This window comes from Astyanax mexicanus, chromosome 22 (assembly GCF_023375975.1).
Source record: "Astyanax mexicanus isolate ESR-SI-001 chromosome 22, AstMex3_surface, whole genome shotgun sequence".
Classification (NCBI taxonomy): domain Eukaryota; kingdom Metazoa; phylum Chordata; class Actinopteri; order Characiformes; family Acestrorhamphidae; genus Astyanax; species Astyanax mexicanus.
In genome coordinates this window covers 15,150,660-15,176,825 of record NC_064429.1, presented here as the reverse complement: position 1 = coordinate 15,176,825, position 26,166 = coordinate 15,150,660, and the positions used below count along the sequence as shown (strand labels likewise).

Below are 26,166 nucleotides of genomic sequence, written 5' to 3'. Positions count from 1 at the left end.
GAGTAATGGCTGAAATATTTGATCTCAGACCTCAAATAATGCAAAGAAAACAAGTTCATAATCATAAAGTTTTAAGAATTCAGAAATCAATATTTGGTGGAATAACCCTGGTTTTTAATCACAGTTTTCATGCATCTTGGCATCATGTTCTCCTCCACCAGTTTTACACACTGCTTTTGGATAACTTTATGCCTTTACTCCTGGTGCAACACTTCAAGTAGTTCAGCTTGGTTTGATGGTTTGTGATCAATCAAAGAATCAAAGAAACTTGTAATTTTTAAGTGGTCTCTTTTTTTTGTATATGCCATATTAGACAGTGACCAATTTCAAGTAGGTTCAAGTTGGCATACGTGTCATATGTATTTAAATATGTGGCAAACATATGTTGTATTCATAAATGAATACTACATTGTAACATGTAGGTAATATATTTACAATTAATCAAAATTTTGCCATTAATCAGACTGACTTTATCAGACTTGTGTGCGAGTAATTGAATTTCTGTGCTATTTCTGTGCTCCCCGTTCAACATTTGCTTTCCATCCCCTCTAACTTGGCTGAAATTGACAGAAATTTCATGCCCAAATTGAGTTAAGACTCATCAGCTGTGCGTCTTGGAGCAGACTGCAGCCCACCCACCACAGAGCATGAAGACGTGACACAAGACACAAGCCTCAATCTGCTGCTCCAAAATAGAGCAGAACCAGAGCATCCAGCCTGCTTCAATAAATTCATCCCTATTATTCTGAATATATAAGACTGAGGTTTACACACCCGGCACACACCAGCAGCAGCAGCATCACTGTGTGTGTGTGTGTGTGTGCTCTATATACACCGCACGCTCAGACACGAGTGTGTGGACAGTGTGTTACGCTACCAGGCATAAAAGCACACATCATGAAATATTCGCAGACGCTGGTGTCATGTCGGCAGGAAGTAATCAAGCCTATAAATATTTCACCTCGCCAAATGCATTATCCCCAGCAGCAGCAGCATCACTCTGCGTATCTCTCGCTATTGTTCATCTTTTATTTACCCCAAGGTCTGCTCACAAAGACCCATATTTCTGCACAGCTGAAAGCTGCTACTGTTGTCATAAGAAACTATGAGTGTGTGTGTATTGCAAGGGGGAGGGGGTGATGGGGTGCAGTAATTAAAGAAACACACTCTATATAGTACCCCTCAACCTGGGACCCCCTTACTTCTGCTGCTGGAGGCACACTGTACACAGACAGAGCAGGTCTAAATGTGGAAATGACACAAAGTGTTAATTGTGGAAAATATAAAAAATATTTAAGGACGTTTCTCAGTATACGTGCAAAAAACTCCACACAAGATTTCCACACAAGTGCTATAAATAAATAAATAAATAAATAAAGCGGACCCAGTTAAACAAATGAGAAAAAAAATTCTACTTAATCATTTATTCATTGCGGAAAATGATCAATTATTTCATATTTATGACTAGCAAGAGTATGTGAATCTTCAACAAATTTTGGAGAGCAGTGGCTTCCACCTTGCCCTGCTATCCACACCATTGTTGTTCAGTGTTTTCCTGATGGTGGACTCTTGAACATTAACATTAGCCAATGTGAGAGAGGCCTTCAGTTGCTTTGAAGTTACCCTGTTTTTTTTTTACATAAGCAGAGCAGGTCAAAATTTGGGAATGACACACAAAGTGTTAATTGTGAAAACAAATATGTATTAACTATTTATAAAGTATGTTTATATATAAAAAATTATAAAGTATGTTTATAAATGCAAACAAACTCTGCAGCAGTAAAGGAGATGAAAAAATCCTTGGAAGTCAATTGCAAAACTATTGCATTGTTTTAATACCCTTTTTTTTGGAAATGTAACATTTTACAGTAGTGCAGATGAGAGAATAGAAGGGCCAGGAAATATATAACAAAATAAGATAATAAAATATAAATTTATATATACAAAATATACAAGAGAAAGTAAGAGAAACAATAGGGAAAAAAATAAGATCTAGAAACCTAAGATTATAGGAAGCATGGTTCCCCTGTGTGTAAATGTATATATATATATATATATATATATATATATATATATATATATATATAGCTCTGGAAAAAAATAAGAGACCATTGATTTTACCAAATTGAAAACCTCTGGAATATAATCAAGAGAAAGATAGATGAACACAAGCCAACAAAATGCTTGGATTTTTGCACCAGGAGTGGCATAAAGTTATCTAAAAGCAGTGTGTAAGACTGGTGGAGGAGAACATGCCAAGAAATATGAAAACTGTGATTGAAAACCAGAGTTATTACACCAAATATTGATTTCTGAACTATATGTATAGTGCACTTTTTATAATATTGTATTATACTTATTATAATTAATAATAGAACATTTTGATTAGACATTTTGTCTAAATATTTTTTGTTAATTGAGTTTTTTTTGTGTCTCTTCTAAGAAAACTGATTAATAATTTGTTATGATTTAACATTTAAAAATTCACTATTTGCTCCGACCCCCTCAGCGTGTACATAGCAATATCCTCCTGCTTCATCATGCTAGTCCCGCCTCTCTCCACCCTCCAATCTGGACAGTATAGTCCAGAAGGCTGAGTGATGACTTGTGCCTCGTCCCACAGTGCCCTGAAGGCCTAGGCCAGCCCACCCTGCTCCGCTCATTGTCTTCTGCCGTGTACGTTCTGACATGCTAGCAGGCTTGTTAGCGACCCCACCACTCCCTGAGCACAAACTGTTGCCATCTGGACCCATTGCCTCTTAACCTTGAGTGCTTTGTCTTTAGCCGAAACTCCGGGTGTTCTGATTTATCACCGTAACCGCGGACATAAGCCCCCACTGTGCTCGCTGTGAAGCCCTCCTCAGAGAGATGCTACAGGCCTACAGAGATTAGTACTATTATTATTATTATTATTATTATTATTATTATTCCGAGCTTCCAGTGGACAAAAGTGCTGCTACCACCCCTAATAAACATGTTGCAGATCAAGTGTTACTCTTTATGCATTTAGGATTTACTGAAACTTAAATTTATTTACTAAAAGGAACAGCCGTGCAAAAAATGACTGCATGTATGATATTATCACTAAATTTTTTACGTGAGTAATTACACCTTATTTCAAAAAGAGAAAAGGTTAATTAGACAGTAGTCAAAACTATTTATGTTTTATTTGAATTAAAATAATATATATTATTTTAATAATGTAATATTAATGTATTCCATTTAGTTTATAGCCTCAGTCTCTGATCTTTCTGGTAAGCCAGCAATGATTTGACTTGACTAGAGTAAATGCTATTTTACTTTAATAGGTTTAATGTTATTTGACTTGATTAGAGTTAACATTATTTGACTTGATTAGATTTATAGTTACTGGACATGACTAGAATTAACATTATTTAACAAGACTAGTTTTAGCATTATTTGGCTTGACTAGAGTTAACGCTATTTGACTTTATTAAAGTTACCATTATTTAACTTGACCAGTGTTAACACAATTTGACTTAACAAGTGTAAGTATTATTTGACTTGCTTAAATTTAATGTTGTAAAACTTTACTAGAATTATTTGACTAGACTAGAGCTAATCATCTATGACTAGACCAGAGTTAACCATAGTTTACTTGACTAATGTTAACATTATTTGACTTGATTAGAGTTAATGTTATTTGACTTGACTAGTGTCAACTATATTTGGCTTGACTAGAATTAACTATATTTGACTTGACTAGAGTTAAACTTAGTTGACTTTACTAATGTTAACATTATTCGACTTGACTAGAGTTAACCTTATTTGACCAGCTAATATTTAACATTATTTAACTTGAGTTATTTGATTAGAGTTAATCCTCTTTGACTTGACTAGAGTTAACCTTATTTGACTTGACTAGAGTTAACCTTATTTGACTTGACTAGAGTTAACCTTATTTGACTTGACTAGAGTTAACCTTATTTGACCAGCTAATATTTAACATTATTTAACTTGAGTTATTTGATTAGAGTTAATCCTCTTTGACTTGACTAGAGTTAACCTTATTTGACTTGACTAGAGTTAACCTTATTTGACTTGACTAGAGTTAACCTTATTTGACTTGACTAGAGTTAACCTTATTTGACTTGACACGACTTAACCTTATTTGACTTGACTAGAGTTAACCTTATTTGACTTGACTAGAGTTAACCTTATTTGACTTGACACGACTTAACCTTATTTGACTTGACTAGAGTTAACCATATTTGACTTGAATAGTTAACCTTATTTGACTTAAACAGAGTTAACATTATTTGACTTGCCTAGTTTAAAGCTATTTGACTTGAATAGAGTTAATGTTATTTGACATGACTAGAATTAATCATATCTGACTTGCCTAGAGTTAACGTTATTTGACTTGACTAGAATTAACCATATTTGACTTGAATAGAGTTAATGTTATTTGCCATGACTAGAATTAACCATATCTCACTTGCCTAGAGTTACCGGTTTTTGACTTGAATGGAGTTTACGTTATTTGACTTGACTAGAGTCAACATAATTATTATTAACTTGGGTTAACATTATTTGATTTGACTAGAGGTCACCTTATTTGACTTGCTTAAATTTAATGTTGTAAAACTTTACTAGAATTATTTGACTAGACTAGAGCTAATCATCTATGACTAGACCAGAGTTAACCATAGTTTACTTGACTAATGTTAACATTATTTGACTTGATTAGAGTTAATGTTATTTGACTTGACTAGTGTCAACTATATTTGGCTTGACTAGAATTAACCATATTTGACTAGACCAGATTAAACCTTTGTTGACTTTACTAATGTTAACATTATTTGACTTGACTAGAGTTAACCTTATTTGACTTGCTTATATTTAACATAATTTAACTTGAGTTAACAGTATATGATTAGAGTTAATCCTCTTTGACTTGACCAGAGGTAATCTTATTTGACTTGACTAGACTTAACCTTATTTGACTTGCTTATATTTAACATTATTTAACTTGAGTTAACAGTATTTGGTCAGAGTTAACCTTATTCGACTTGACCAGAGTTAAGCTTAACCTTAAAGTCCATTAAGCCAGAGAGTAAAATGTGTAAGTTTGATAACGCATACCAATAAATACTGTCCCACTTTGAGAACTGCTCCTAAGTAGATTTTACCTCTTTATCATGGCCAATTAAAGGCTGAAATTAGTTTATTAATTAGTAATTAATGTGATGCTACACTGTAATAATTTATGCTCGTACCCAGTGGTACGGTTCTGTCTGACGTGTATTGTCTGTATTGCACTGTTTTCTCGTGAACATTTGCTCTTGAGGTTCGGACACGCATTAAGGCCATGGAGCTTCTTTAATGCCATCTATTTTTGCGAGTAATATTTCTGCATCTACAAGTTCACCAAAGACCCAGAACCGGAGGCATTTCCATAAATTTGCGTAATGCAACAATTTCCCGTTAACAAAAGACAATTTAGGGGCCACATTGTTGCGTTTTGTGCCTTTCATCATGCTCCCCTGATTTTCATATAAAAGTCTTTTTTAAGGCACTCCGCACTACACAGGGCATTATGCTAGTGGATGAGAGAGACAGAATGAGGCAGAGGGGATGGAGAGAGAGAGGGCAGGAGAGCTGTTAGTGGATATTCATTTATGGCTTGCTTTTTAGGAGGAAGCTTGGAAAACAATGAAATATTCATCATCGAAAGACAAATGGCACAGACAGGGAGAGGGCGCTAAATTATACAGGAAAGGTTAGAATCTAATTGAATTAGGATCCATGGAGAGCACAAGCTAGCCAACTGTGGGGGTCTGCAGTTCTTTCCACAAATCTGTGTCTCGCTCTTTCTCTCTCTCTCTCTCTCTCTCTCTCTCTCCACTCAATCTCTCTCTCTCTCTCTCTGTGACTCCCTCGCTTTTTTCTCTCAAGCCCCACCCCCCTAAGCCTTCTGCCTCTTAATAATACCAATTTACTAGCTCCAAATCTATGCATGCTAATAAATCGCAGCGCAAATTATTCAGACATTTATTTGTTTGTTTTCAAATTGCAAGGCCTTAATAGCCAGCGTGAGGCAGCGCTTGTGTTCATTCGGCTTTTTAAAATCGCCCGCAGTGACTGACAGAATATAGCCTACAGAGAGAGAGAAAGAGAGAGAGAGAGAGAGAGAGAGAGAGAGAGAGGGAGAGAGAGAGAGGGGGACAAATTTCTATAGACAATAGTGAACAGAATGTGGGCTGAGGAAAGCAACAACCCTCATATAAACCATTTGTAGCATCATTACACTGTCAGAAAAAAGAAAAAAAGACATGTAACTGTACAGGAACATTTTTGTGCACCAAACTGATGAATAGTGCATCTTCTCACATCTTCTTCAATAAGGTACAACATGATCTTTAACGTCCAACTGTGATCCAATTAGAAGTAAGAAAAAAAACAACTGCATATTAATAGTACCTAGTACAAACTGTAAATGTAAAGGTACCAAAGATATAGCCTTGAGGGATACCACCCCAGTGACAAGAGGAGAATCGAGTGTAAAATATAGTTTGTGTAGGTTATTTTTCAGCAAAAATGCATCCTAACCATTTACGTTTTACGTGAATAAAGACTGGATACATCCTGAAACAACAACTCAATAGGTAAAACTGCATGATGTACTCATGACGTTGTATATATATATATATATATATATATATATATATATATATATATATATATATATATATATATATATATATATATATATATATACATATTGCAATATTTTTGCAACCTTAATTTTAAATGGAATTATTGAAACAGACAATACTTAATATTAGGGTTGCAAAAATGTTGCACTATATTTTTAAGTTAAGTTTAAAGAAAAATGTTTCTCCAGTATGTAAAATGAAGCTGTTTCTACTGTAAGATGAATAAGAGTAAGAATTTTAAGTTACTATTACAACTACTGATTACAACTGACATAAACATAAGTTCTATAGCAGGCTGTAGTTCATCATACACATTTATAAACATTTATAAACACAAAAGTAAGTCTTAGTCTTAGATAATACCTGCTGTGGAGGTGATTCTATTGCTTGAAGTAAACACAAAGCAGCATTAGTGACGTGCTAGTGGCATTAGCATCATGCTAGCATGATTAGCAACACTGGATACTGGGTTTTGGAGCAATGGGCTAGTACTGTTAGCGACTGACCAATTAGGCTGACCAATTAGCCTCCGTGCTCCAGCTAGCTAACGGCTAGCTAATTAATTTATCAGGCAACTAGCCAGCGAGCTAGTTTGAACAAATGAGCCATTTGACCTTGTGAAAACCTACAGTTTCAGCTATAGCTAGCTAGTAGCCTGATAAATTAATTCTATACCAGCTACACCAGCAGCATAGCTAGCTAGCTTGAGTTATTGCATTAGTAGTTTAATACATGCCTACTTCCAAAAAACTGTTTTGTTAACATAATTCACTATAGCGCTGTCTCTAAAGCTAACTATGTTCGTACTGTGTTATCCTTCTTTAAGACTTTTTCTGTCATGTTGGCTTTACTTAAACTTATGTTCAACATTTCTGTAAAATTCTTAGAATAATACTTACAAAGGAATCTTGGGTTGTATTTATCAGTTTAATTAAACAGCAATTAAGTTAAAAAGGTATAATTTTTTGTTCAAATATATTCCCATTATAATGAGCAAAGATTACTGGACTCAAGTCTTGTTAACTTAACTCAAATTTAAAGGTAATATTTTGGCAAAATGTTTTAACTAAGCAAAGTTTACATTCATTCAGTTACATAATTTTAGATGGAATTTCTCAATTTCACTGAGCAAAGTTTACTGGACTCAAGAATCTTTTTTTTTTTTTTTTTTTTTTTTTTTTTTACAGTCTACAGAATTTTTGTGTTCCAAAATTATGAACAGTGCATCTGTTCATATCTCCCAAAGGTGCAACGTTACCCAACCGTGACCCTTAGATGTAGTCAAAAACAACTGCATACTAATATAGTACTCTAAATGTAAATGTAAAGATACCGAAGACATAGCATTGAGGTATACCACCCCAGTCACAAGAAGAGGAGAATCAATATATACGTATTTACGTAGGTTATTCACCATCAGAAATTACTCTTTAAAAGTAAAGTTTTACATGAATAAAGACTAGACACATCCTAACACAACAGAACAGATTTACACGCGAAACATTTGCATTTTACGTTTAACATGATCAACAAAAGGCAACCCCAGTAGCTTCCAATATGTCCTCTACGCGCGGGCATTCTTTTCCTGTGGCCGTCCCTCTTTCCCTGAAATAACCCTGTTAGAATTGAGGGAATCTGATTGTGTATTCCCATGAGATTAACATTTTACTAGTTAATTTAATTTGGGCGCTGGTGGAGAAGGGGTCCATTGGCTGAGCAGCGGAGCAGCGAAGGAGAGAAATGAATGAGACGAGTGCTTCTCTAACAGGTGGCCGGGCCGACCTCAGCTGGTGTAGTCTCGCCCTCTGACACTGACCTTGCCTGCAACAAGCTTAGCTTTCTCTCTTGTCTCTCGCCCCATCTCTCTTAAGGCCTCTCTCTCTCTCTCTCTTTATCCCTCTCTCGCAGCCTCTTTATCCCACTCTCTCCCGCTAAACAAATAGTGCTTCTTTCTTGAAGAGGGTGATTGGAGAAAGACACCACGAGGTAAATATGTTGCAGGGCTTTACAGGGCTTTGCAGCGCTTTGCGTCGGAAACCATTGGAGGGTTGAATAATTCCTCCCGGTCTCTGGTGGGACCCCCTCTTGTCTGTGTGTTTCTTGTTCTTCTTCTTTTTTTCTCTTTTTTTTTTCTTTTCGAGGAGGGGGGGTTGGATTTACATAAAAGGAGCAGCGGCCGTGGCTGCTCTAAAAGAGGCCTCTAACTGGTGGGAGGATTAAGTGTATCATTGAATGGAATTATGTTGTAAATGACGGGGTGGGGTAGGGACTCCTCTTGGACCCCCCCCCCATCACCCACTTCCCTCCCTCAACCACCCCCTTCTTCACCCCACACAAACCCCCCCACCCTCCATCCCCCTCCACCCCATCCACACTCCCTCCAACATCCCTCTCGCTCTGCCCTGCTTGGTCTCGTGGTCCCATCTGGTTCTTTAAAAGAATACCTACTGGTAATTACCCCCAGATGGCTCAGGGGGGCTGCGAGCTGGGCCGTCCGACCAGGTGCCGGCGAGTCCTGCTGGGCCGCTGCTTTCACCACCGGACCGCAAAGTGGACTGGGGGTCACCGGCCCCACCACTTTTTTTTGTTTTGTGTTTTTTTGGGGTTTTTTTTACCTCCAAATACAAGCCAAAAAAAAAAATAAAAAATAGGCTAGTGTTCTGGAGGGTTGCCACCCTTCTATAATTTACTGTTTCCTTTTCCCTTTTTTGGAAGGGTGTGGCAGGAATTGCAACATAAAAACAAATATCACCCAGTGTATGATATTCTGATATTATGAATTGTGTGTATTCGTTTACACAGGGCCAGCAAGGAGGCCGCAGGTCGCGCTAGCATGTAAGCTAAGCTGCGTCCTCACAGTGAAGACATGTCATATTTTATCGATCTGTTGTGACTGACCATAGAGAAGGACAAAGAGAAAAAAAGAAGGCATGAACCTTAGTAGAAAAGCCTTATGTCTGTAGGGTCTAGTAGGGTACGGTCATCATTAGACAGCTGAAAAGCAGCTGAAAAAATCTTCAAATTTCTCAATAAGAAGCAAAAAAAAGCAGCAAGAAACATGCTCGCTCATTATTACCTTTATCATTATTCTCCTGGTATGCATTGCACTTGCAAGGTGGTAGAGTGCATCGAGGGCAATAGTGCAACTCGACTTTTCCATTAGGCTATTTAGGCTAAACTGGTACCTGGAACCCCATTCTTGGTAGTTCCTCTACGCAAGTAGAGACTAAGACAAAAAAAGACAAAAATAGAAAAATAAATTGAATCTGGAACACAATCCCTTCACCAGCATTCTCTTTCTTCAAATATGTCACCAAGAACAAAAATGCTGCAAGAAAAATGCCCACTATTAGCATTTTTGTTGGTATGCATTGCACCTGCAAGGTGGTAGAGCGCATTGAGGGCAATAGTGGAACTCGACTTGACTCTTGACTCAGCTTTTTTCCAGCAGATCTGTCTCCTTTGTGTGTTTTTCCAAGTTTCTATCTATCTATCTATCTATCTATCTATCTATCTATCTATCTATCTATCTATCTATCTATCTATCTATCTAGTAGAGTGCGTATAGTGCAATGAAAAAGTCATTTACCTCATACAAAGCAAAAAAATAAAAAATAAATAAAAAATGAGAATCCAGAACACAGAGCTTATTACTGCGTTGTCAAACATGATTTATTGATGGTGTGATGAATTAACTATTAACAATTTTAAACATTGTTTAAAGTCTAGTATTTAGCTAAAAATATATATAAATACATTTTAGGTAAAATTCTGCTATGACATAAAACAAAGGTTGCCTGTTTATTGTTGAGTAAGTTTGATTAGCTGTGTAGTGTGGGTTTATTTTTTTAAATATGATATATACACTACCTAGTTTTAATTGTTTTTTTATTATTTTATTTTTGTAATTTAAGCTCTTCAAGTCCAGTCAATAACCATTTTTCAGGAAATGGTATAAAATCCAGTGTACAGATTTTTGGAGTAAAAAAAAACCCCCCAAAAAAACAATATATTAGTACATTATAAGTAAATTGTTTAAAAAAAGTGTGAGGGATTTTTACAGCTGGTAAACAGCAATGGAAATAAACTGATTTTTTTTTTAATGTGAATTTTGTCTGTAGTAAATCAGTGCTGCATCTCTACTGCAGCATTTACACACTTACAGCATATTTACACTTTCATCATAATAACTAGTAAAAGACAAAGATAAAACTCAGAGAACTCTGTAACTATTGAAAGTATAAGTCTTTTCTTTAGAGAAATTGCAGATGAAGCCACACAGCGGTGAGTACTGTTTCCTACACCTTCAAAAGACTTTTAAAGTAAACTGGAGTAAACTGCTACAGGAAGAGTTACGTCTGGCTGACCCACATGGCAACAGCTTTAGCCTTTAGCTGAGATTAACATGATTGGATTAAGTATCAGTTTCAGCAGTGAAGAGAAGAACTAGGGGTCTGACAGGTGAAGTGATAAGCAGCAATAAAGCCATTGATAAGATGAGAAGGTAAAAAAAGCAGCTTGTGTGGAAAATGAAAAAATAAGGGTGTTCTAAAATGTATATAGAGTACACATAAGGAAAATATTGAAATACTAAGAACAATTGTCTTCATTATTATGGTTGCATTTGCTTAATCTACTAATCGAAAAATAATCATAAGATAATAGAGTCAAATAAAGCTCTGAAAAAAATGAGACCACTTAAAAATGATGAGTTTCTTTGATTTTACCAAATTAAAAAACTAAGGAAGATGAATGATCAAAACCATCAAACCAAGCTGAACTGCTTGAATTTTTTGCACCAGGAGTGGTGTAAAGTTTTCCAAAAGCAGTGTGTAAGACTGGTGGAGGAGAACATGTCGAGATGCATGAAAACTGTGATTAAAAACCAGGGTTATTCCCCCAAATATTGATTTCTAAACTTGTTTCTTTGCGTTATTTGAGGTCTGAAAGTTCTGCATCTTTTTTTTTGTTTGTTTTTTCAGCCATTTCTCATTTTTCTGCAAATAAATGCTCTGAATGACAATATTTCTATTTGGAATAAAAGTTGGTAAGAAATGTTGTCTGTAGTTTATAGAATAAAACAACATTGTTTATTTTTACTCAGTAAAACAGTAGTACTACAGCTGCAGTGTAGGTACAGTGCTGTAATTGAGGTAAAGCCTGTGTTCTATATACTCTATATATTCTATACATTCCCTTACAGTGTTAAAACAGTCGTATTCTGGACACAGAACTCCAGGAATTGATTAAAGCTCTCATGTTATCATCATTTATCATCGACTCTTATCCACAGAGCTCTTCAGTCACAAAAAAAAACGGCTCTTGGCGCGTAGCTTTCTGAGCACTGACTTCAGAAAGGAAATCAAACACTATAATCACAGCCTCTCGGCGCATACACTTAGAAGCACAATGAGCTATCTGGTAATGGTTTAAGGAGAACTGTGTCACACGGCGGCTCATCTTATAGATCAGTATTGATCTCCTAATTACGGCAATGACAACACACAATAGCTTGTTTTATCAGATGCGAGAGAAGGGATTTCTGAGTAAATGCTCGTGTGTTATGTCGAGGAAACATGGCTGGTTTGTGCAATTGACTCTGCTATTGCTCACAACGTGATACTGAGGCCTGTTTCATTATTAAAAAACGCTATCAAGCTTACTTTATATTGTCCCTACTGATTTTTATATTACTGGGCCTTTAGACGACTTCAGATTGGCTCTGCAGTGTTTTTTTGTTTTTTTTTGCTGGCTGCAGCCCTGCAGGATTTTTTTTTTTTTGTTCACGCAGGGTCCCTCCTCTAACAGGGAGTGCTATTCAGCCGGCTGGTACGGGGTGAATGCAGTCGCTCTCTCTGTAAACAATAGACGCTTGACCCCTGGCACAGATGCACATAAAACTCCAGTGCCTCTCGTCAATGGACCGCTGCCTCTAACATTATTCATGGGGAGGAGAGCGCTACGACAAAGGTATGATGCAGGACCTTTTCCTCCATTAAATTCACAAGAGAGGCACGTGCACCCGAGCGCCGGCCAATGGCATTTCCCGCCGCTTCGCCCAGCCTTGCGATGGGCTGCATGTCTCTAAAAGCTTTGACATTCACACTGTCTTTAATGGAAATGACAAATTCGACAACCTCGTCAGCGTGCAGCGCTGGTCCCTGTCAGGAAGAGGCTCGATGGAGTGTTTTTATGTGAGTGCAGGAGCACAAAAGCAGCTACGCCGGCAAGGTTCAAGCCAACGCTGAAGATGTTTCACAAGAGAGACGCTGTTAATCCTCCAAAATTCCTATAAGATCTTTAACCGAGCTTTGAATTCGCATCTTTAGAATGATCTAAAAGCTTGCTATGACCCAACAAGACGAACAGTAGTGTCTCCTCTTCCTCTTTTATAAATGTGCTCAACGTTAAGAGTCGATGATGTTGATGTACTGGATACTGATCCCTTCCAGGCTTGAACATGATGATAATCTCTGATGAGTGGTGGAAGAATCGTAGACTGAACACACTGGAGCCTGGAACCTGGGATCATTAGTTATTTAAAGCAGCAGTCCCTTTTTATTTTTAGATTTTAATTTGGAAAAATTGATAGAATTCCTAAGTTGGGATGTGGGTAAAAAATATGATAATGTGGTATCAAAATATGATAATGCTGGCTCAATCATCCCTAAGACGTCTAATGTTTTCATTCTAAAAACTGGTAGGAGTGGTCTGGTAGGTAATTATTCCCCACATTTGAATTAAATGAATGCAAGAATGAATGGAAAAAGAAACAAGATACTGACTTAACCTGTATTAAAAGTACTCCTCCATATGCTCTTTGCAATGACACATTCTCACCAGAGAGGTCTCTAAATCCCCAAATCCACAAAACTTACAGACTGACACTTTAACAGAACAGAAGTTAGGTCTCAGATTTTAAATTAATTTCTCTTCTGTTAATATAACACATACATAGAAAGAGATACAATGACCTGTTCTTTGCCAAATAGGGAAACCACAGCCATCTACATTGTTGCCTTTTGTAATTATGTGTTATACCTGATTATCAATTATTTTAAGGGAATTAACAACGTAATTAGTAACCATTAATAAACTAATTGTAAACCATTTATAAACCCTCTATAAAGGTAGTCTTATTTTAAAGTGGTACCAATATATGTTTTCTTGTGGAGATTGTACTACTAATATATGCTATACAAATATAATATATGTTTGATTATATGTTTCATAATAAATAATGACCAATTCTTGTCAAATATTGAGGTATTTCTATTGGAATTCGATACATTTCCTATTTCCACGTCGAGAACAAAGCACTTCCAGCTACATATCCTGGAGCAGCTCCCTCTAAATAAACATCTGCCTGGTGTAAATGTTAGACATGCCAGAACCCCCGTTCTCCACTGGATGCTCCCACTGAACGCTGGCCAGGTGTGCAGTCGTTAAGCCATTTGCTCCAGGAGCATGCAGCACTTTGCTACAGCAGGTCAACAGAGATGATACTGAGACATCTTTTACACAAGCCCTCTCCAGCCAAGCCTGCGAGGCCTGGAAGCGGCCAGACTCCATCATTGCCCTAGAGTGCTATTGATTCTTTATTAAGCCAGTGAGCAGTTCATAGGAGCATCTGAGGAGCCCCCTTCGCACGGTCATCCTTGAAAGAAGGGTGGCATTTATCTGTTGTGACAAAGTGATGCTCAGACTCTACGTGAAGATCTCTGCCTGAAAAGTCCCCCTCAAAGTCCCACTGCTGTGAATGATGGACAGGGTTTCTCAGCGTAAATCTGTGGGTTTTATCATTTATTTTTCTGACGAGTCTAAAAGTCATTTTGTGTTTTTATTTCTTTCTTTATGTTTTATTTTGTAATTCGTATTTACATGATTAATAACACTTTTTGGTAAATATACTGTATATGGCACATTAAACTATATAGATGTTAACTGTTTTTATTTTCATTAACATGTAATCATTTATGCTGTGTAATATCTATCCATGATGCATGATGTTTTGTTTTATTTTATTTTATTTAAAATGTTATTTTTATTAAATATGAATGATGAAAAACAACCAGTTATAACCAGTTATAAGATATTTATGATCTGTGTTGTATATTAACACATTGTTTCACCCAAAACCTTGCTTGGCAATTTTTTCAGTTTATAAAATTTTGACATAATTAATAAAAAATCTCAATTATTCTTTGCAATGTGTCCAATAGAAATTGACCAAAAAGACATGCTCCACAATGGCTTAAAATAAAATTACACATTACACTGCTCCCTACTAAATGTTAAGAAGGTTTATTTTCCCTCTCCTGTAAAAAAAAAAAAAAAAATATATATATATATATATATATATATATATATATATATAGAAATATACTTGGTCACTTTATTATTCTTGCAGTGGAATTTTCTGTGGATTTTTATGGATTTTGATGCTAAAATTTTCTGCTTCTGGAATCTCTTGTTAAACTGCTTATTTTTTCTGATCGCAGATTTTTATATTTTTGTGTACATTTTGGCACAATAAAATACAAACAAATAAAGAAATGAATGAACGAATAAATCAAAATTTCCATAACTATTTTGCATGCATTTTTACTGTACATAGACAAAAAGAGTGACAGGGCATTCCAGGGGGCCAATCAGATTCCATCTGTGGCCATTAACTCTGTGGCCCCGCCCTAGACGGGTTCTTAAATTAATTAATCTTCTGTAAAAAAAAATTAAGTTTTGAGCAATATTACATCTTGACATAATTTAGCATATTTTAAGTCAATTGTTTTTTGCAATGTGTGCAATAGAAATTGATTAAAAAAAGAAATGCTCCAAAATGGTTTTAAATAAAATATATTACACTGACCTTAAAATTAAAATTCATTAAAATTAAGACGATTTATTATTTTCCAACCATTTTGGAAATCCACACTTATAACCATGATAATATTTAATTAGATAAATCTGGAATAACTGATTAAATACATGAGTGTTCTCAAAAACAATTCAATATAATATTAGACATATCAATAAAAAAATAGTTTACACTAAAATACAAAACAGGTCTTTATTGGTTACATCCATTGATGCATTTCTATTGCGTTCAACATGCATATATTATTTTTTAAAATAAATAAACACTTTACAAAATGGGCACATTAATTCACAGCACTTACGACAGAATGGCTCAACTAATTATTTAATTAAAACTAATTAAGACATTATTAGTCAATGCAAATTACTTGACTAACATCTGAATTCATTATTATTTACAGAATTGTTAAGAATTAAAATTTAGTAATGTTGAATCACGTCTTAACTAGTGTCAGTTAATAATAAATTGAGACATTACTTAACCATGTAACAATGTTCATGCTGTTGTGAGTTCTGTTAAATAATGTACCATTATAGTGAAGTGTACATTATGTAAAGTATGTGTATCAGTGATTATATATATATTAACATGAAGGAAACACCATGTATGTGTTTTTTTAGAAGTATTATATAAGTATTTAATAAGTATTAAAGCAGATAGATTAGCATAAATACTCTGGCACGGTGTCATCTGGAACAATGTAGCCAGCATTCAGACTCCCTGCCCCTGCAGGAGCTGCACTGAGTGGGAGTCTGGTGGTGATCAGCGCTGTGGTGTTGAACATATGCCAGAGCAGACAGCAGCAGGCAGTCCCCGCGTCCGCCTGCGCTCTGATTATTGGATATGAGGGCTTTTCCTCTGCTTTGTAACAATGGTAGAAGGACAGGGAGGGCCGGCGTGTCATAAAACATGAGTGACCTCTGTCTGCATGTAATTGTCATCCTGGAACATGCTATCAAACTTTAATGACAGCATGTCACTTCCCTGCTCTGTGTTCTTGGTCATTTTACCCACTGCTTGATTTGCATTATGTGCTGTATTGATCTTCTGGTGGCCACTTAGAGAGCTTCTCTGAAGAGCTTCCCAAGAGCAAAGAGTGTGAAATGCTCTGTAATGACTTGTACATGAAATGTACATTAATGTACACTACCATTCAAAAGTTTTAGAAAAAAACGTATTATTTTATTTTTATTTTTGCCATTCAGGTCCAATTCATTGGTTAACATCTTACAGCTGGTAAGTGACAATGAAAATATTTTTTTCTGATTGCAGATTTTTTATTTGTGTGTAAATTTTGGCACAGTAAAATATAAAATAATAAAGAAATAAAGAAAGAAATAAAGAAATAAAGTGTCCTTATCTATTTTACATGCATTTTTCTGTACATAAAAATAAAGGATGACAGGGCATTTCAGGGAGCCAATCAGATTTCAGCTGTGGCCATTGACCCTGTGACCCCGCTCCTAGAACAAGTCTCAAACTAATTTCTTTCTTCTGTCAAAAAAAAAAATACTTTACAACAATATTACATCTTGACATAATGTGTTTTAATAAATTAATTAAGTCAATTGTACTTTGCAATGTGTCCAAAATTGACCAAAAAATGCTCTAAAATGGTTTAAAATAAATTCTATTACACTGACCTCCATTAAAGTATAACACGATTTATTTTCCTCTCCTGTAAGCGCATTTTGGAAATTCACAGTTATATCTATAATATATTTAATAGTTATACAGTTACAGTATTTACATTGATAAAACTGGAGTGTTGGTGGTCTCAGAAATTGGGTCCAGTTTTCAGGTCCAGTTAATAACAAAAAATAGTCCAAAATCAAATGTTTAAAATGTTACAGTAAACTGTCAGGGCGTTTAAGGAAAAATGAACTAAAAACTTTTTTTTTGTATTTTAGTAATATTAAAAAACAACGGGGTGATTTTAGCAAACAGTTCATTGGTTAACATTTTACAGCTGGTAAGTAACAATGGAAATAAACTGAGCTTTGGAAATTATTTTTTTTAAATGTTCATTCTGGTACAGGAAGAGTCTGGTATGGCTGACCCACATGGCAACAGCTTTAGCCTTTAGCTCATCTTAACTTTGGATTGGACTAAAGCCCTATATGGACGGGATTAGTTCCTCAGGCGGTTCTGGGGTAATTTTCTCTTTTATGGGGGTCCTCTGTGATTTTATTCCCATCCGGAACGACCATGTATGGGATTTTTTTCTCAGACGTCCTCTGAGAAAATTACAGTCTGAATTATCCGTGCTCCTCCGGTAATTTTAGTCCCGTCCGGACGGATATCTCTGAGTTTCATCACCTCGCATTTAATAAAATAGCTGTTTGTCCACTGCTACGCACTGTAAATACACTTTGGCTGTGCGTGTTTCCATGGAGATCCATGTTAAACACAACAGCGAGTGGAAGTGGAGGAGCTACTGAATGCAATGTCATGTGACCTAGAAAGCCAAAAAACTCACTGGTCCTCCTGTTTTTTCAACTGCAGTCTGGATGCAAGAGTTTTATCACTGAGTAGAAGTGTGAAATATTTTTCACAGACCCTCTGAGAAACTAATCCCATCCAAATAGGGGCTAAGTCCCAGTTTCAGCACTGAATAGAAGAATTACAGGTAAGACATGTAAAGACAGAGGTCACTCAGGTATACCTAAACAGTAGGGGTGTTCTAAAACATTTGAACACTTTACTTAACTGGTTTTAATATTTAGATTTTTTGGGGGATGCTTTAAAAAAAGTAGTTGGAGGAGATTAATGGCAGATATGATGAGTATCACTTCACCCTCTGGCAGCTACATTTCCTGTCACCATAACCTGGTTTTCTAACACACAGTATAATGGGCTCTCGGTACAGGGAATAAAACTGAGGAGCACTATTTCAGCAATACCCAATCTGAACTTTTCTGTTGTCAGTATGGTGGCGGCGCTTCAAATGAGGGTTAATTAATGTTGAAATGTTCTCTCTGCAGCCACAGCTGTGGCATAATTGATAGAGTGCTATTTACCTTGCAAAGTAAAATTATGCATGCAATACACTTAAAAATATACAATTAGAGCTGGGGAGTAATGTTGAAAAGGTTGTGTCGGTTACATTTGCGTGATGTAATTAATAGTAGAAACTGGGAGGGGGGAACAGGTTGAACGTGGTCCAAATGGGTGGGGTTAGAAATTATAATATAAAAATAAAAGACAATTACTGTGGAGGGGGGGTGGGGGCACTTTAAGATTATTATTTTTTTTAACATGTGGAAAAAAATGAGTGTAGTCTATATTCATGTTTTTTTAACAGTGATCATAAGTGACATACTGTATGTTTTGTTATGTTTTCTATTGGATTTCGTTTGATTTATTGGCTATAGACAATTAAATGGCAAATATTTGTATATTTTATATTATATTATATTATATTATATTATATTATATTATATTATATTATATTATATATTATATGTAAGCCTTTCATGTAAAATAAATATTCTGTCAATTTGTCATTACAATAAAGCAACACTATATAGAATGTAAATCCCTGTTTTGACGAAAACATGTGGATGGAAAATCTAGGGTATATATTAATAAGTTGTGTATTCAACCAGCTAGATTGGTTTTGTTATTTTGTTCCTATTGGCTTTTATCAGTTATAAGCATTTAGCTGACAAACAAATATTTTTACATGGATAAATTAGAATATATGTGTAAATATATATGTATATATATATATATATAATCTATGTTTTGTTGTTTTTGATGGTGTAGTAACAATTTTAACTACACACAGATCTTCCACACACAGATCTCAAATGATAAAATTGGCCAATTGAGTGTAATTAATGTCAAGCCTATAGTGTGGTGGGCAATTTTACATAGCCACCTGCCATTGTCTGATCATTGATTTTGTATCATTTTAAAACTATTTATATCATTACAAAACCATGTCCATATGAACAATCAATACAATTCGTTTTTTTTTTTATAAATCACATACAAATGGTAACATGTTTAGCAGGCTGTATACTGTATTATGATATGATAGACTATATTAAAGCTATACAAAAACATATTGTTCTAAGTAGCACATTTATCTTTGAGGGCAGATCTGCACACTCTTGGTATTTTAATCTCAGTGTCTTCATGAGGGAGAGTCACCTGGAATAGTTTTCTCAGCGTCTTAAGGGAAGGAGTTCCTGGAGGTGCTGAACAATAGTTGTTGCTTTCTTCACTCTGTGAAGCTCAGTTCATCAGGTTTAAATCAGGGTTTACTACATGTTCCAGCATCTGTTTAATACATAATTCCATATGTATCCCTTAATTGTTATATTAGAGTACCATTGAGTGGTACTCTAATAGAGTACATACAGGACCATAGTAACCATGACAGGTGGTGCAGTGAGTAGTAAGAAATATATATATATATATTCCTCATACTTTCTCTTCCTTAACACTAAGTGTTTGGTAATGGGTGCTTAAATGTGAATATAAAATAATCACTGTTAGAAGTTACTTTTCTAATTTGTATTATTGCTGCCAATCCCTTAATCGTATAATTAATTGTATTAAACACAATAATATTCTGTGATTAAAACATCGATAAAATCATGATTATATGCAGGATCTAAACTGTATTTTTGGGAAGGGACAGTAATAATAGTGTAATGTGGTTTATACCTGGAAGACTAGATCCTTTTTTTACTGTTTTATAACATCGTAGGGTATGTATTTTTTAAACTAGAATATGGTAATGTGCTATTTTATGAGTTACTGAATTTAACTGAGAGTTTTAAGGAAGGAAATAAGCACTAGTGTAGCTCCATATTCCACACTCAACAGCTTAAAAAGAGGAAACATGCCATCAGCTGTGTGTGTGTACGTGTGTGTGTGTGTGTGTGTGTGTGCGTGCATGACACGCAAGTGTGTATGAGAGATAGAGAGAGACAGAGAGCATAAACTTTATGGCATTAATAAAAAGTAATCTACATTCTGAACTCAACAGAAAGAGTTGCTGTGTTATATTTGGCTAAATAAAACTGCTAATGCGTTATCAGGCTGTGTCAATTTTGTCACGTGATTAATTTGCATTTAAAAAATGTGGTAACATGTTAATATTGACTTACACTGAAAGAATGAGAAGGTATTTTCCTTCTCTCTATGTAAGATTTCTGCGTTTCTGAGATATGGAGATATGGATATTTGGCTTGACAGCATTGAAACGTGGCAGCCATGCATTTCCATTTAGCCGGTCTTTATTTTTAGCCTGACGACAAAAAGCTCCCCCTCCAGTAACAAGTCACGGTCAGGCCATCTTTTGTTATTCGCGATTGGTCTTCCTCACCTCCAACAACAGTTTCCATTTTTTTAACCCCACCCCCCCCTCCGGTCCTATAATCCCGGGACCACACCGCGGCTGCAGGCGAGCCGAGCGCGAGGTGGAAGTCTCGTGAACGCGGGGTGTTGGGGCAGGCGAAAGGGACTACACACGCCATCCATTGCCCTTTGTATTGATTCGCAGGGGTGTTGAAAAGGGCTTTGGTCATGCCCTTACCAAAGCATACTAATTTGCTCGATCAAGTCTGTCAGAATATCGACTGGGAGGAGGTACGGCTCGCGCCATTGTGTCCCCTTCAGCGGGGGAGCCGCGGCATGAAACAGGATTACCAGAGGTCACGCAGGCAGTGAAAGGATGTCCATCACTTTCTGTCTGCGAACACAAAGGGGCGGGAACTGGGACGTGATTGAGATGTAGAAGACGAGAGGAACGGCGGTTACAGAAGGGGAAAAAAAAGAGGGGGAAAAATGAAACAAGGAGGAAAACACTTCTTGCATGCAAATCATCGGCCTGTTAATGTATTCATGGCCCTCTCGCAGAGTTTTAATCATGAGGCATGCTTGGCAGTCCTTAAAGGACTGGGGCTTTAAATGGCTGTATGGGTTTATCTTTCCAAAAATAATTGTTTTTTTGTGATGCTGGAGATGAAGGCAGTGAGCTAGAGAAATATATGCAGTATATAAAGAAAAATGCTAGTCACTAAATGTAATGTATTGTAAGGTATTTGTATGTGAATATTGGATATTGGATTTGATTTTAAATTAAATCTGTTTTAGTTTTAAATTAAATATCTAATTTTCAATAACTATTTTTTTATTATACATTTTCCAAACATTGTTTTTGCATTTAGACTTTTTCTTATTATACATTACATAAATTTTATGTTTATGTTTCTTACAACCTCAGATACAGTATAAACTGTCCTGCAGTGTGACATGACATTATAGTACATTAAATACATAAATACAAGTGATCATTTGAATTATGAATTGTATTTATTCATTTTGCGAACTGAATTAATATACTGGTTTTTTTTGTTTTTTTTTTTTTTAACTGATTTTAATTGCTTAAACTGATTTCTCAAAGTAAAGCCGTCACACCACAGGACTAACAAAACTAAATACGTTCATTTTTTGACAGAAAGAATGAAATAAGTAAAATGAATAGGAGATTAAAACGTATCATCAAACATTCATATTACAGCCTAACTTTGTAAATTATTCAATTAACCATAATTCAAAAATGTATAATATATGAATAGCTTTACTTTAAATAAAAACAAAATATATAGAAGTATTAAATGTTGTGATGGCATACAGTTTATACTGTATGTCCTGCCTTTTTTGTGTATATCTAATGACAGCTTTTTAAACAGTGTTTGCTCTCTCTCTCTCTTTCTCTCTCTCACTCACACACACACACAGACATGCATGCGTACATTCAGCATATTTCATCTTCTAAATCTCTCTATTAAACTTACACTTACAATCTAAGCATTTATTTTATATTCATTATTAATAACAGAATTTTGCTGCAACTAATACAAGCAATTAATACAACTAAAATAAATATAATTTTAGCCATTTAGCCAGTCCTGCTAATACTTTTCACATTAAAATTCCATTATTAATGGCTCAGGTTATGTCATTTTATCAGTACTTCTAGAATATCAAACAACACGCATATTCATAAATAATCAGGCTCATTAGATCTAGTGCAGAATACAGTGTTGAATGAATACAGGAAATACAGCACTGTAAAAACTAAATAGTTTGACAGTTCAACCACTTTTATTCAATAAATAGACATAAACACAAACAAAACAATTTTTTACATTCCAGGAATGTAATTCTTATTTCTTCATGCTGTGAGGACTCTTGTACCGTAGTCCTTGGAGTTTTTGGAGGAATATCTGCTCTCTTTCTGCATTCCTTTGTAAAGCTGTGGAGCAAGATCAAGGATAGAAACATGATAATGGAATTTTCCCACAAAAGGCAGAAGATGCTTTTTTTTACCATGTTTAATAGATCCGTAGCACTAAGGATAAACTCACACTGATCTCAATGGAAGTGTCCTTCATGATGGTTCTGATACATCATCAAGGTGTGACGCAACTCTTAAACCTATACTCATCTCCTTAGGCAGTTTATGTAATGATGATGCTTGTATTAATTCTACTTATTACAAAAGCAGAATTAGACAATAAGTTATTATATTATTTATATTTTTGAGAAAGATATTTTAATACCATCAGTACTACAAAGAGCATAGTTTTACTAGTTTTTAATACTTAGCTAGTAGCTAATAACGTAGTATAGTGGTAGTAATGTAATTACATAGCTTAATTGAATCCCATGTGTCCTGAAAAACAAATTTAAAAATGTAATCTATCTATCTATCTATCTATCTATCTATCTATCTATCTATCTATCTATCCATCCATCCATCCATCCACCCACCCACCCATCCATTCATCCACCCATCCATCCATCCATCCATCCATCCATCTATCTATCTTTATTAGGGCTTAGCGATACTGGATAAAACTGACATTGCACAATTCTATCTGTCTGTCTCTCCATCTATCTCTCCACCTATACATATTAGGGCTTTACAATACTGTATAAAATTGATATAGCACTATTTTATCTATCTATCTATCTATCTATCTATCTATCTATCTATCTATCTATCTATCTACATATAATGTAAATATATGTAAATACTCACTTAAATTTGCTTCCAGAGTTAACCAAAGCTATTGGTTTAGAATTAGTTTTATGATATTGTATGTTTTATCAATTAGTTATTATATTATTTATATATTTTTGAGAAAGATATTTTTAATACCATCAGTACTACAAAGAGCATAATTTTACTATTAGTAGAATATTTAATACATAGCTAGTAGCTAATAATGTAGTATAGTGGTAGTAGTGTAATTAAATAGCTTAATTGGATTCCATGTGTCTATCTATCTAAGGGTTTATGATATTGGATGAAACTGACATTGCAATGTTATATATGTTTGTCTGTCTATATTAGGGCTTTATTTATCTATCTATCTATCTATCTATCTATCTATCTATCTATCTATCTATCTATCTATCTATCTATCTATCTATCTATCTATCTATCTATCTATCTATCTATCTATCTATCTGTTGTTGTTGTTGTCCTGCGATATTATATACCACAATATTACAAAATCCCAGAAATCACCACAAGTCATTAATATAACATGATAAAATATATAATATTGGGCACATATCATCTAACAGAAAATTATATTTACTGGAATTTACTTTGTATCAATAAAGCTGTAGCATGAAGTATATAATTAAATTTGCCTTCTGCTAAACTGTACATCCTTCAATGTGACTTTTGCACATGCAGTCATAATACTCTATGACTGTTCCATATTATATTATATTATTATTATATTATAAACTTATATATAATGATCAGGTGCACTTTCAGAGTCAGTTAATACCATGATTAGCTGCAGTGCTTATCATGTCTTCTAAGTCCGCACATTCCTGATGTTACAGTGCATAAATAGCCTACAGTGTATTTAGTCTTGGTAACTCCAGCTGGGAGCATGAAGCACGTCTCTTTGTTGAGCAGATTTCCTTTTTTTTTTTTTTTTTTTCCTCTATCAGCCGTGTGATTCAAACAAACATGCAGTTAGCCATTATCTGGTCGGCCTGATTGTGTAGCTCTTTATGGTCATGAGGTCAAATACTCTTACCTCTAAAGGTGAGACATCTGCCGGTGCTTCCTGGCTCATCACGAGCACTCATAGCTGGCTGTCCATGCTAACCTGATCACATAGGTATTTGGCTTTCAGCTCGCCCGTGCCGTTTTGTTTGTTTGATTTGCTGAGCAGGTGTTTTATAACCATTAAAGACTCCAGCGCGACCCCGGCGCCGAGGAGTAGGCAAATAGAGCAGGCTGACAGTCAAGTCATGCAAGTGATTTTTTTTCTCTTTGCCCTCAATGGAACCATCTGGTGACTGAACGAGAAAGAAAGAGGGATGGAGGGGAGGGGGCGCGGAGTGCGTCTAGCTGTTTACCTTTGCCTGCGTTATTGTGTTTTCGGGGAGAGCCGAGGGCCGCTGGAGAGGCCTGTGTATGTTCTGTTGTTTTACAGTCTGGCAGTGTCACAGTGCACCATCACACATTTGGAAGTGGACACCTGTCACACTGCTGGTAATGTGTGTGTGTGTATTATAGAGTGTCTAATAGCTTTGAAGTTAAGCAGATAGTAGAGAGAGGGAAGATCCTTCTGTTTCTGATGCTTCTTTTGTGTAGTGTATTATGAACGGTGTAGTGCAGAATAGATTAGTTCATTTTATCCTATTTTTGATGTAAAAAAAGAATATGAATACTTTTTTGCTAAAATAAAAACAGTAATCTAAGATTTTTATCGCTTTTTGTAGGTAAAAGGTAAAATATGATTAAAAAAAATAAATAAATAATGGATTGCCTTATTTAAATGTAGTGCAGTATGAAATGTAGGCTGAATGAATAAGAAAAAAAACTCACAAAGACCACTTAAAAAATGATGAGTTTCTTTGATTTTACCTAATTGAAAACCTCTGGAAGATGGATGTTCACAACCTATCAAACCAAGCTGAACTGCTTGATTTTTTGCACCAGGATTAAAGGCATAAAGTTATCCAAAAGCAGTGTGTAAGACTGGTGGAGGAGAACATGCCAAGATGCATGAAAACTGTGACTAAACCCAGGGTTATTCCACCAAATATTGATTTCTTTACCTTTTAAATCTTTATGAATATGAACTTGTTTTTGCATTATTTGAGGTTTGAAAGCTCTGCATCTTTTTTGTTATTTAAGCTATTTCTCATTTTCGGAAAATAAATGCTCTAAATGACAATATTTTTATTTGGAATTTGGGAGAAAACAACAATGTTCATTTTACTCAAACATATACCTATAAATAGCAAAATCAGAGAATCTGATTCAGAAACTATCATTCATCCATCCATCTATCCATCTATCCATCTATCCATTTATCCAGCCCTCTGTCCATCCGTATGTATGTTATCTCTATATATATATATCTACATTTGTGCAAAATACTTTAAATTTAATATAAGATTAACTATAATTTGCCATGTTTAAGCTTTTATGCTCTCTGTCATTTCTTATAATTATTATGCTAAAATTCAGTATAAATAATACCCATTAGCCCAGACAAATCATATATGTACCTATATATATAAACACACACACACGTATATATTTTT

The 26,166-nt window shown here is 35.2% G+C and overlaps 1 long non-coding RNA gene across 1 annotated transcript; it reads right to left on the bottom strand.

The window, feature by feature from the left end:
- Positions 1-22,661: 22,661 nt before the first annotated feature.
- On the bottom strand, positions 22,662-24,914 carry LOC125786741 (uncharacterized). The gene is made up of 2 exons (XR_007428800.1): positions 24,645-24,914; positions 22,662-22,834 (listed from the first exon to the last, which is right to left on the bottom strand). It is a non-coding gene; the product is annotated as an uncharacterized LOC125786741 (long non-coding RNA).
- Positions 24,915-26,166: the final 1,252 nt, after the last annotated feature.